The 13,858-nt window shown below is 31.3% G+C and overlaps 1 protein-coding gene across 1 annotated transcript in view; it reads left to right on the top strand.

Annotated features, from left to right (window-relative positions):
* The first annotated feature begins 1,165 nt into the window (after positions 1–1,165).
* LOC113396275 (protein tiptop-like) overlaps positions 1,166–13,858 on the top strand; it is a 254,112-nt gene continuing 241,419 nt past the window's right edge. Inside the window, exon 1 of the mRNA XM_026634158.2 lies at positions 1,166–1,565. The gene's annotated coding sequence lies outside the window, so the exon portion shown is untranslated. The remainder of the gene's footprint in view (positions 1,566–13,858) is intronic.

Here is a 13,858-nt window from a genome sequence, read left to right on the forward strand (position 1 = left end):
CTTATATACCTACTATGTTTATTACATACTACTTCCTTCAAAGATTTTAACCTATGTGGGTAAAAATATTTTGTTACAACTTAAGTAAATAATGTACTTACATATTATTTCTATATATTTTGGTTGATGTTTTACGAAAAGATATTAGGTAAATAATATGATTGTAATTTTTTTACGGTGTTTTTAGTTTTTCTTTTGGAATGGTGCTTAATACAGTAGGTAGGTTCCTAGTGGTGAAATAATTATAAAAAACAACACTCATTAGGAACTTTCATTAGGAATATCCCAAATCGTAAACCAAGTAAACTTTCGTAATAATTCTTGGTATAGTTAAACGCATTATTTTTTGAATTAAAATCGACAGGCATATGTAATTCACTTAATTTTTTTTAAATATTTTTATTTTTCGTAGATAGGTTATAAAATTATTTATCCTCTATGTCTTCCACTTAAATGAATATTTATTACAACTAATAATCGTATACTTAATGCTGTTTAAAGAAATGCATTAAAATATGACACGCGAATCCGCAAACAAAATGTAGGCACAACAATAATCGCGACGAAAGTGAGTTACGCGGGGAGGGCGAGCGGGGTGGCGCGGTGGGCGGGGGGCGGGGCCTCAGGCGCCGCCCGGAGCGAGCGGGACGGCGACACTGCACGCTGCATCGCTGCAAGGTCACGACACGCCGCCCGCCGCCGCGACGCGCCGCGAGCGTGACGACTGACGGCTGACGAGTGACGTGACGGACAGCTAGATTACTTTTTCAATGCACATTACTTTTTTGTATTGTTCTATTACATTTATTTAATTTGTTTTTCTATTATGATTCTGGATCGCAAATACGATTTTAGTAAATAAATTATGGTTTTTAATATGACTTTTTGTTATGTTTTTTTTAATTTTTGTTGTTTTTTTACAGGTGTATATACGTTTTGTATTATATTGTAGAATTACTAATTTATCGTAACATACTCTAACAACTGAATTGATGAATATGATATTTGATATTTAAAAATACAACGTCGGAATGCATAGTAAAAGGCGTGCAAATAGTGACGGTGATCCGCTGGACACTCGACATTTGATTGAGTGCGCTACTCGCTAGTTCGTCGGCGCGCCGCTTGGCGCTGGCGAGCCGCTCGGCGGCGACGCGTCACTCCGGCCGCGGCGCGCGACCACTTCGCACCGCGCCCCGCTCGCTCGTACCGTGTAAACACGTCGCGCCGCACGCCGCACGCGTTCGAAGCGTAAGCAACAACCCCGTACGATCGCGAAGTGCCAAAAACTAGTGCCCCTCTCGCTCAGTGCCAGTTTCTGTGAAGTGAACTACGTGACGAAAATAACACCAAACACCTGTTCAAATACGATTGTTTAATTTATATGATGGATTGGAGGTTCGACGCGCTGTGAGGAATTCGTTTCGTATGACGAACGACAAATATAAGTCGGAAAACAAAGGATATCTGATCGCGTTGCTTGCTTAGGTGCAGGTGACAGGTGGACTCGTGACATTCGTTTGCTCGTCGTCTATCAAACTAAATAATATCTGTTCCACGTCCAGGTAAGAAGCGACAGTTCAAATATACTATTCAATAAACCTGATAAGTTTATACACACAATACTTTCCTACTTCAAATGTTGAATGTGCCTTTGTATGTATTATAATGAGGTTAAAATGTAAAATTGAAACAGGACAGTGACTTTTGCCGGGTTTAACAAGTTTTAGGTAGCGTGACACGGGCGGAAAACTTTGGAAATTGCCCGTGAAACTCAGTGGCGACGCGGCGGCAGTCCGCGCCGGTACTCTGAACTACAAACTTTTGTGTTAGAAAAAACCTAAGTTTAGGTTTGTTAAAAATGACACATAAAATGATAAAATCCTATGTAATATTGAAATGTGGTTTTAACAATGGTCGAAAGTATTAAAATATTTTACGAGTGTATACATACTAAAGTTTCAGATAAAAAAACACAGCATTATGGCAATTATAAATAAAATATATTTTGTAAGATTTCAAGTATACAGGTTATTATTTTAAGAGTTTTTAAAGAATAGTTAAGTCGGTATATAAAACCTATATTCTTAGACATAGGTACTCAATACAAGAAGGTTCCTTCCTTGATATATTATAATATAGTTGTGTGTAAGTAACTTAATTGCTGTGTGTGTAGGTTTAAGGTGGTTAATAAGTATTGACGTAGTAAAAATTCACTTTATAAACATACCATAAATTAATCTAAATATTCTATGTAAATTTTTACGAACAATGCTTTGTTTCAAAATATTTCAATATGCAAGTTTTTATTAAATTTAACAAAATGACGTGATATATAAATGCGTATATTAATAAAAATATTTATTTTATATACCTATGTATGTATATTGCAGATAATATTCTAACCTTTAATTAAATCAACTGATCGTTTACATGCACGCTGGTGATTTTCACCCCGCGTATTTTTTTTGTCAAATCCGCCATCTTTACTTGTAGTTGAATGCACGTTGAGGGCCGGGGGCGGGGCGCTAGAGCGGGACGGCGCGCAAACACCGGACGGATAAAACAATTTCAAAAACGTTCTGTAAAATTTGAATTTAGAATGTAGATATTTAAATTTTGTAAATGTTAATCTTTTTAATAATGAAAAATTATTTGTAAATAATAGATTTATTTTAATTAATATTTAAAACTTTTGACTTTTATTTAAATTAATATCTATATTGAATGAAATATTGTTTTCGTATAATTTCTTTTTTATTAAAATACTAATAAACATTATTTTTTACGATAAGTAGCAACATTATACTCTGTTAAAATAATTTAGCATTCAGCAAAAATGTTACTATTTAGATAAAATTTAAAAAGTAATTTCGTAACAAAAATTAATAATAGCTATCGTTATTAGTTATTAATTATATACTTATATCGTTATGATTATATTTGTAAATATATTTAATATTTACGAATAGGTATTTCAGTTAAAGTTATTTTTAAATGTTGTATATTTTTAAAGTTATTTGAATAATATAAATATAATTAGGTACATTGTGCCAGTAATTTGTATTCACGTCGTACCTACTGCATAGCTATTTATAAATAAATTAATTAATTTAGTTAAGCAAATTGGTTTGTTTATTTTATAATAAGTGTCAGTAAAATAATTTTAAAAACGAATAATAATTGAGTATTTTTTATGTAGCATTGCATAGCTTGTTTTAAGTTACAACAAATTAGTTGTTAATAAATCAAATATTATTAATAATTAAGTATATTAAAAATTAAGCAGTTTATTTATTATATATTAATACTGTCATATTAGCATTCACAAAATTGCGCCTAAAATATTTCGGATTTTATATTTAATACTAATATTATTATACTTTTATTGGCACATAATGGAAATACTAATAAAAATGACGACTAATAGAAACATTAAACGCGTAATTACTCTCTTATGATTCTTAATAAATGTTTTATTAATAAACTAAATTATCACGATAGTGTCATATAAAATCATAATTGATAGCATTCCGAAACACGGTGGTTATTAATTATTAATATTTATTATTGTATATTATGTAAATCGTGTCGCTTTACCATAATTATAGTTATAATTCTTAGATATGAATAAGGATATAATATACGCTTTATAATGTAGAGAAATTAATAGGTATATCTGATTGATATTCATATCAAACCATAATCAAACCGGTTTAGTAACGTCAAAATTAAAAATTTTACATTTAAGCAAAAATAGTGAATATATTTTTGTTCTATTGAAAAAAATGGATTAATAACTGGAAAAGTAATTTGCACTAAATGTAGGAATATAAATATTTTGTATTTAATTACAAATTTTTATTAAATAAATGATAATCAATAATAAAATAATTGTGACGTGTATATGAGTATTAAAAAGACTAATTTTGTTTTAATTTTCTGAAGCGTTAAGTTTAAATATAGTAGGTACCGTAACTTAAAATAGTATTTTATTATGAAGCAAGTAACCGAATTGTAGGTACTTAGAGTTCTATTAATAGAAACAAACTTGTTTTAATATTTATTTAAGTAGTTTCCTTCACTGTAATTAATTTTGTGTTTAGGCACTCTCATTTTTTACAGCTAGGTATATATTTTGGAATTCAATAGATATGTTCTTTTTAGATGAAGACGCTTTTTAGATTAAAAAATATTTATTAACGCTTTTAATTAATAATCTTAAACTCCACAGACGAAAGTCACTGGCAAATGCCTCAGAAAGCTTATTCATCACACTGTTCCAGACCGTTATTTTACAAAAGGTGTCGCTTTTAAAAATTCAAAATACTCATTTTCGTCACGTATAATGGTAGAGCGAACAAACAAATATTTGAAGAATAAATACAAACTTAACAGTCGTCTAGAAGACCAACAAACGGCAAGCGAAACACGAAACGGCTTATTCAAATATTTGTCGATGTCGGTTATAGAACTAATGAATTTTATTTAATATTTACTAGCTGAACCTGCGGCTTTACCCGAGCGAAATTTGTAAATTTAAAACTACCTATAGCACGAAAACCGTCACGCCCATTTTTCTCCCTCGAGGGGTGAATTAAAAAATAGCCTATGTCACTGTCCTCGGGACTCAAACTTTCTCGATACCAAAGTTCATCTAAATGTGGTTTGCGAGAAGAGGTAACAGACAGTTACTTTCCCAATGATCACATTAGAAGGTATGGATATTATTTTCATATTGTGTAGTACCTACAATGACACAAAGAAAACAAATACGTTTATACAATATGATGATATGTAAATATTAATATATGATAACATACAATATTAATTTGTTAGATTAATGTATGAAATTAATATATGAATATCGATTAACTTAACAAATTCCTCATTCAGTTCGAAGTAGGTACCTAGTTATCTCAGGATTTTCAATAAATTGCAAGGGTTCAACAACTGCCTGAAACCACAGAACAGATTTGTAAACAATTTAAATTAATTTGTAAGAAATATTGCTTTCTCTTTTTAATGTATGAGGTTATAAAGGATAACAAGACTTGCATTATTATTAACTTGAAAATATACATTTATTTTCCAAAGGCTACGGAGTTTTGTTAAAATATTATTTTAGTATGAGTACTAACTACACATGTAAATTGTGAACCAGTTACAATCATCCTTTAACTACACTTTTGGGTCTGGTAACAGTTGGTACAAGTTAGTATACCTACTAAATATAGTAGGTAGGTAATTCTAATAGCTTAAACGTGTAACATCGTTATTGAGATTTTCAAATACGTGTTAAAATTAAAAATCAAATTCATTAAAATCTTTTAGATTCATTAATCTGAAATATATATTTTTTTGAAATATAAAATAACAAAATCAAAATTGGCAACAGTAAAACATAACGTATTCATATTTTTCATGTAAGTAAATAAAAAATATGAATTTTAATTTTGTAAGCAAATAGGTTCGTAAAAATAAAATATTAACTCAGTCTAAAATTTAATAAAAATATTTTAAACATGTTTAAAAGAAATATATTTATATAATATTTTGTTAAATTGTATTTTTACAATTTTAATAACGTGATCACTAATCTTTATACAAAGTCCGACTATTTATGTCAATTCACACCACATTTCAACTTTTATGATTTAGAAATTATCGAAGTTGTAAATACAAATTATTTTAATGCTTTTACTTCATAAAAATATTTATATTTTTCTTTTAGAAAATTTGATAAATAAAAAAGTCAGTAGATACATTTATTGGTAAATAAATTATATTATTGTATACAATGTTCAATTCATTAAATTTATAAAGGAAAAATAAAGGTTTTATATTTCAATATTTTAATTCAAATTTAATTTCTAATTGTATGTTTATTAATTTTTAAAGTCCAACATTGAAAAAAAAAAGTACATCGTTATAAATATAATACTAGTATGTTTCAAACTTCATAACAATTACAATGAACATGTTAAAACTTGAGGTAGGTTCATTTTAGTCGACTAGGACTAAGTTAGTTCTCTAATAACTGTACCAATATAACAAATATGACATGGTTGTAAGGGATATTATATCAAGAAGAACCACTCTTAAACTAAATAGTTTCTCTTTCTCAAATGAACCATACAACAGTTGATAGTTTATAAGGATCTCAATCCCAACAAAGAACTCTTTCAAAAAAAGTCGCGAGTCGAGTTCTCATAATAAACGAGTTATTATAAAACATGCGATAAACATTTCAAAACATATAAATAGACAACATATTCAAACAATAATAAAATATTTCTTTCTCAATAGCCCGGGGCTATGAATGATGTATATTCATTAATAACTCAATCGAAACCATCGACTGCATTAAAATGACTATTGTAATTGTGATCGCGTACATTCAAAGACAAAGCGGTAAACGTGAATAAATATGTTTAATAGTCGAAATAAATATGGCGGATGATTTATGTCGGTATTGACATTGGCCGCGCGGGCGCAGGCGGCCATCTTGTTTGCTAATTGCCGGTTTATGTTGTTAAAATCAGTCACGCATTGCAGTAGAGACGTGTGAATCTTGATTTAATATGTTATTTTTTCGATTTGTTAGAAATAATGGCAATTTTTTTTTGTAATAGGTTTAATTTGGATAAAAGGAAATTTTAATATGAATGCTAAATTAAATATTTTTAATTTTATCATTTAAAAAATATTACATTGAATTATTATTAAATTATATTGAATATACAGATTATATTTGTGTAAATCAGATATGAAAACCATTGCTACGATACTCTGTACAGTCGGGAAAGGATTTAGGTACAATACCTACTACGCTTTGTTAAAGTTTAAGAGTAGGTAAGCTAACTTTGGTCATGTTTCGTTTGGAAAGTGGCTTTTCCTTATTGACTTAATTCGCAAATGTTTTAACTCCATAAAATAAACGATGACGAAGATCTCATCAAAATTTGTCAAATACTAAAGTTATTGGTTAATAAGAATCCTTACTGGAGAATTATTTAAAAAAAAAAAGTATTTTAATAAAATATATACAGAACATCAACATATAGCAATTATATAAAAACATAACTTTAATTATATTAATTCTAAATCAATTTATAATCTTCGTGATAAAATTAACATATTTAACGACAAAATATATTTAACGGAAACGCAATACAAATAATAAATCACGGATCAAATCGGTAGAATCGATTTACTTATCGACTTAGGCTTCTCGGAATCGACTTGAAAAAATGTAGTCGACTCGAATACGAGTCGAATACCGGAGTTAAGTTATTGCCACTCCTTACACGTGGGCGGACGGACATTTTGAATTTTCCCGCTATTTATGCTTCGAAGTTCTACATTGACCAGTAATTAAAATAAGGGACCCATTCCGTATCAATAGTTGATTCTGTCATCTGTTATTTTAATTAGTTTAAGTTCATACAATTATAAGATACTGAAAATTCAAGAACAAATATCAAAATATACTTTATTTAAGTAGGCTTTTACAAGCACGTTTGAATCGTCATTTTACAAACTATATTAAGTGAAGCTACCACCGATTCGGAATGTAGATTCTACCCAGAAGAACCGGCAAGAAACTCAGTACTTACTAATTTTCAACATTTAAAATACAAAGATATGTTAGTTAAATACAATTATGTATTTAATATATAGTGGCTGAAAGTCAACGAGTATTAGCTCTACGCCTTTCTATCATCTATATAATCCTGTATTGAATCGGTTTTTAAAATAATTATAATAGTAACTAATATGTTTGAATGCCATCAAAAATAGGTGACAAAGATTCACTTACGTTTCTCACGTAAGAGTTTCACACATTAAATAAAAAAATGCTAGTATTCATGTATTCAAACACACAAAGACTGTACAAGGAATACAATTAACATACAACAATGAAACAAACAATTATGTAATCCTGAAATTTTTATTGATAAATGTCTCGAAATAAAATACAGGCCACCGACTACTAATCTACCGAATTCTATTTAATAATGGAAAAAAACAAAAACACGAATAACACGACTCTGGAAATTTTAAAGACTGTTTCTATCGATTGATGATTCATGCTCGAAATTAATAACAAATTAAGTTAGCGGGGTGATCTGTTCAGCAACGTGGAGTATCTATGTCATACCGTGTTCACAATTCAGCCTCTGTTAAGGAAATAGCGTGGAGCAACCCATACGAGTCAGGATATTTCTGAATAGACTACTTAGAAGAGATAAATTAATGTAATATTTAACTGAATTTAGTTTTATTACCATTTTGATAACTATAAAACGGTTCCTAGAAACCACACGTGGTCAACCGTGGAAGCTAAAATGTAATAATTATATAAACGAATACGAAATATTACTGTGTGTTGGCTGAATAATATATGACACTACCCCAAATCAGCTTGCATAAAAACCTACCACGAGATACAGCCGATGTATTTATAATGCAGTATTTAAATAAAAGCTACATATATGGCCTGTATTTGTTCGAGACATGAACCGTAACCGAAGATAGCAGGTTCAATACTAGCTTTTATGTGCTTTCATTGTGTTAAATTCCTATCTCATGTGGTGATGAAAAAAACTTCCAATCGTGTCTCCCTCGGCCTCGCATTGGAGCAGCGAAATGGAATAAGCGCCACGTTTTCTCAGCAAGATAGAAGACCTTATCCCGATTTTGGGACTTTTATTGGATACTTAAGTGTTTTTTTTTCTTCTTTATATACATATGCACAGATAATATAAAGTCTAGCCTGATAACGGCAACGTTGTAGTTAAAATAAACTTCAATTCTTGATATTCAAACAGCCGTCTATAGTGAATGATGATAGTGGCTCTCATTTTCCAAATCCGATTGACATTTTTAAATAATGTCCGATTTATCGAAATGTCCATGACCGTGTACTTCTTTTTGTCTAAACCGTGTGTCCGTTTGTCCGTCAGACGAGAATTTACATAAATACAACATTAGACCTGAGTTAATTGACACATTTCACGATTTATATATTGACTGCGAGTCATTCGGAATTTTTAGTGGTCGTGTCTTTACTTGGAAACTAGTTTGTTTATAATATATTTATTGCTCAGTCAATATTTATTGAATTTTATATATTTCTCGACGTATGGTCACTTAACGCGACTCATGTATACAACGCTTTTGGACCAGACGGCTCACGGCTGCTTTTGGATTCATTGCATTTGTTTGTAATTGGTGGAAAGATACAATTATACGAGTGGCGGTGTGCACATAGAATTAAGCAACTTCGCCGATACTTATACAGTCATGTGAATGCGAGAAAAAAACTTCTAATCAACTAAAACAAAATATTGTCAGTTTTGTTCACAAATATCTATACTAATATTATAAAGAGGTTGACTTTGTTTGCTTGGTTGTAATGAATATGCTCAAAAACTACTGAGCCGATTTAAAAAAATCTTTCAGCACTCGAAAGCTACATTATCCCCGATTCGTCTTCTTACTTCTGTTTATTTAAAAAAATATATATTTTGTATCTCTATGGGTTATTTTGATTTCCGTTTGAGATACGCAATCCTGTCACAAATCCGATATCTACGCGGACGAAGTCGCGGGCAGAAGCTAATGTTAAATAAAATAGATTTGCGGTTGGTTTTTTACTAGGAGTTCTAACAGACCGAATTGTATTTTTTTCTGAACTCTTTCTGGTATCATAAGTATGGTAAAAGATATTTAAAATTACTTTTAGATATAATAGTCCCCGTCTCTTACAATACCATGGACAGATCGCCAGCCTAACGATATGCGGAAAAAAAATATACTTTAAGTAAATCTCTCAGGTTATTTCATAATAACCTTAGGTTCATACCTAACTTATTGGTAAGTTTATTTATTAGTAATTTTGAATACTATGTTAGAAAAAAATATAATTTAGACAAGACTAAGAGATAATAAAACTGTGGAGTTAGTATTCGTTGATTTCCATACAGGGCATATAAATTGAACTTCAGTGATATATTTTAGTATGTATTTTTGTTTCAGTAAAAGAATAACTACTGAATTATTTATAGATATAAATTCAGTTAAATCCTGTAACACGACGATTGAAAAGTCCTTATCAGAGCATGTATAAAGTATGTTTCGATTTAATTTTGATCGATTTGGTAAACATTATCTTTGTGTTACCGTTATTTGACATATATTACGACGAGATAACGTCAATCATTCGTAACCGTCACCGAGATATGTTGGCTAAATTGCCGTTATGCAATTAATTAAATTATGTGCGTTGAATACTGAATTTCTGACTTTTTATTAACAAGAATATATATGTATTGTAAATAATATAGTATTTAACTAATTCCAAGTGGTCAGCTTCGCTCATAGACTTAGGCAATGCGAGATATATTAATTAGGTGTTCATTATACTGCCAATTCACCACCAGTCGTGGGTTCTGTGCTATGTCTTTTGCCTGTTTACATAGTCTAACTGACCCTTTAAACCGAAAAAAGCAACACAGTATATGTCCTATGTACAGGACAGAGATTTTTAAGAATTGATTGATTGATTGAAAGATCTTGGGAAATATGCTCTAAGGTATAATTGAAAGTAAATAAATAAATATTGGACAACATCACATACATTACTCAAATTGGAAAATCAGAAATAACGACGGTACCTACCACAAACACCCAGGCCCAAGACGACATGGAAAACTAATGAACTTTTTCTACATCGACTCGGGCGGGAATCGAACCCGGGACCTCGGAGTGGCGTACCCATGAAAACCGGTGTACGCACTACTCGACCATGGAAGTCGTCAACCAGTAAAGAAACAGTCAGTAACTGTTTTACTGTTGGGCAATAGCTTATAAGGAGAAAATGAAATAATTAACCCTCCTCGTAACAGATAAACCCTAGCAGTGTTTGCTCAGGCTTTAACCAGTTTACTCGTAACCTTCGCTCGAGTTCCACGAGTTCTAGCCACACCAATAAAGTTGGCTCTTTCAAATTTATTATGATACATTATAACCGAATATCACATATCTAAAAGACTTGATATGTGATGTCTGTGTTCATGTAAATGCATTAAAATTAATGGTTGAGAGAAGAAGCTGTTCAAATTCAAATGTTACGTTATTAATTTCACAATTTGTAATAAATACGTTCAAACAAGTAATCAGCGTCGTACCTCAAACCGCATATCAAAACAAAATAAAATGTTCCAACGGTCGCCGGTTAAGCAAGGCTTTTTATAAATCTTTGATCGCGCGGCACCTAATCAAATATTATTTCGGGGCATCGAGTAAACAATAAAAAACGTTCGATCGCTACAAGTGCAATAAAATAGAGGAGAAAAAAGGAAAACGACATGAATGTAGGAACATCGCGCGATCGTCGACGAGAGAAACATGGCGGACGTGCGTGCACGCGTCGATCATAATCATAGCGCGAATGCGCACGATGAGGGAATAACGGCCCGAGTTATTTCCGTTCGACTTTGATCACGATTAATCGTAAATCGTTTAATGTTTGTTGAATCGAATCCGCTCGGATGGGTAGTAAGTATTTGTTTTCTATCATTCGTTGGCCAAATGTTTCGTTCGATTTCGCTAGTTAACGTTGTTTTGACAGGCTCACTCGTTCCCGCGGCGCAATAACGCTGTCTTCGGTCCATGTGTGGGCCAAATTAGATCAGTTGACGCGCGCTCCTCGGAGATTTATATGGGAATACTCACGGCCGCGCTGTGTGAATCGATTGTTTGTTTTACGTGGAAATAGTTCACTTCATTATAGGCTTCATGTAGATCATTAAATATTACATGGTAACTCCCATTTCCATTGCAACATTAAGTGTACATTTCAATACATTAATTTTCTCTAAATGGGAAGGATTTTTCTATAGTTAACACAATTGTAATATTTACTATCAGTTAGTTTTCAAACTACGATACCTATCCACGTTGAACGCAATCGCCTTATTTTGATACATGGTTTACCGTTTCGTGTATTTGTTTTCCGATATAATGACCAGCGCTAATTGATATATGGCTAAAATATTAATTGTAACACAGTACAGTATGTTGCCAGAAGGATGGTTCATCTATTACATTACAAAAAAACTTAATTTTCATTCTCGTATCGCAGCTGCCAACTCAAAAATGAACAAGCTCGGGCTCACGGGACTAAATCAATATGATATGACAGTTAGGGTCAATTTATGGCCCCCGGTTAATTACAAACGGGCGGGGGGAGCCCGTAGGAGGGGAGGGGGGTCGACGAGCGTCTAATGACTTGTAAAGATGCTGCGTGCGTTGCGTTGCGTTATCGTAAGAATATGATATTTTTATTTTAGACTCCTTGTATTGATTATATTTCCTCCAGTTAATTTATTGAAATTATATTTATTATTTATTGATCGGTAATGTTTATTTTGTTATGTAAACGTTATGAATAATATTTTGATAGTTTTGGAACTTATTTATTTTGTACACTACGAATGCTGGTATTTATTAAATACAATGTATAATCGAGCTACATATTGAGTGCACGTGTGGGTTCATCGGTGTGTTCGCTCACGACACCTGACACTCATCGCGCTGATCAAACTAATGAGTGACATTTGTTAGTTCGGACGCCTTTTATCACTTTTCGACCACATAAGTCGAGGTATTTGGCTGTTGTTCGCTATTAATAATATTTTGTCAAAAAATATGTGTTTAACGAACTCCGTGGTCGAGTAGTGTGTATACTGGTTTTCATGGGTACGCCACTACGAGGTCCCGGGTGCGATTCCTGGCCGAGTCGATGTAGAAAAAGTTCATTAGTTCTCTATGTTGTCTTGGGTCTGGGTGTTTATAGTACCGTCGTTACATCTGAATTTCCATAACACAATTGCTACTTAGGTACATTGGGATCAGAGTAATGTATGTGATGTTGTCCAATATTTATATTTAATGTAAGGTAGGCAGACTAAAGGTGTTTTTGCTTAATTTAATTGCTATATTGTTTGTTTTGTGTACATATATTATATAATAATAGCAAATGTTTTCTTCTATATTATTATATAAATATGTAATACCTATGTAATGCCTTTGCTTTTAAATTAGACATTTAATTTCTATGATACCTTAAAGTGTATACAATTTTTATTATAACCCTTCGGACTGCTGTTTCGTCATAGGTACATAATAGACCTTAGGCGATTGACAGACGATATATTAATATATGTTAATAATATATAACATTGAGACGTATTGTCTGCGGATTGGAAGGTAATTAAAAATTAAAATATATAGTATTCATCTCTATATACAATCATAAGGAATACAATTTAGTATAGTATATTGTATATCAGGACACTAAAGATATATAAAACGATGGTCCTATGCGGTGGAACCGATCTGTTAAGTGACAATAATCTTAATAAGTATGACCAGTCGAAATTGAGTAAATAATATATTTTTTATTTTAGTATTGAGAAGTTTTCCAATGTTGGAAAATTTGAAGCTTAAAGTAAGATTCTCTCTAAGGTTCTCAATAACATTTTTGTTTTTTTTTTATATTTTAATCTGAGTTTCATCTTAAAATATGATGAGCGAACTAAAAAGGTTTCATTGTTTCGATCTTGCGAATGCTTACATCAATCATTTTTAACGTGCTTAATTGTAAGTGGGGAAGGAACATTGAAATAATTAAATATTACATTGTAATGTAATAAATAAAATATAATAATAAATAATCAATTATAATGTTAAGTGTAAATTTAAATAAATTAATTTCCTGTATTTAGAAAACATGTTTCTGTAGTTAACACAATCGTAACATTTACTATATATTTACTTTTATTTTTAA

The sequence above is a fragment of the Vanessa tameamea genome, chromosome 8 (genome assembly GCF_037043105.1).
Source record: "Vanessa tameamea isolate UH-Manoa-2023 chromosome 8, ilVanTame1 primary haplotype, whole genome shotgun sequence".
NCBI classification, from domain to species: domain Eukaryota; kingdom Metazoa; phylum Arthropoda; class Insecta; order Lepidoptera; family Nymphalidae; genus Vanessa; species Vanessa tameamea.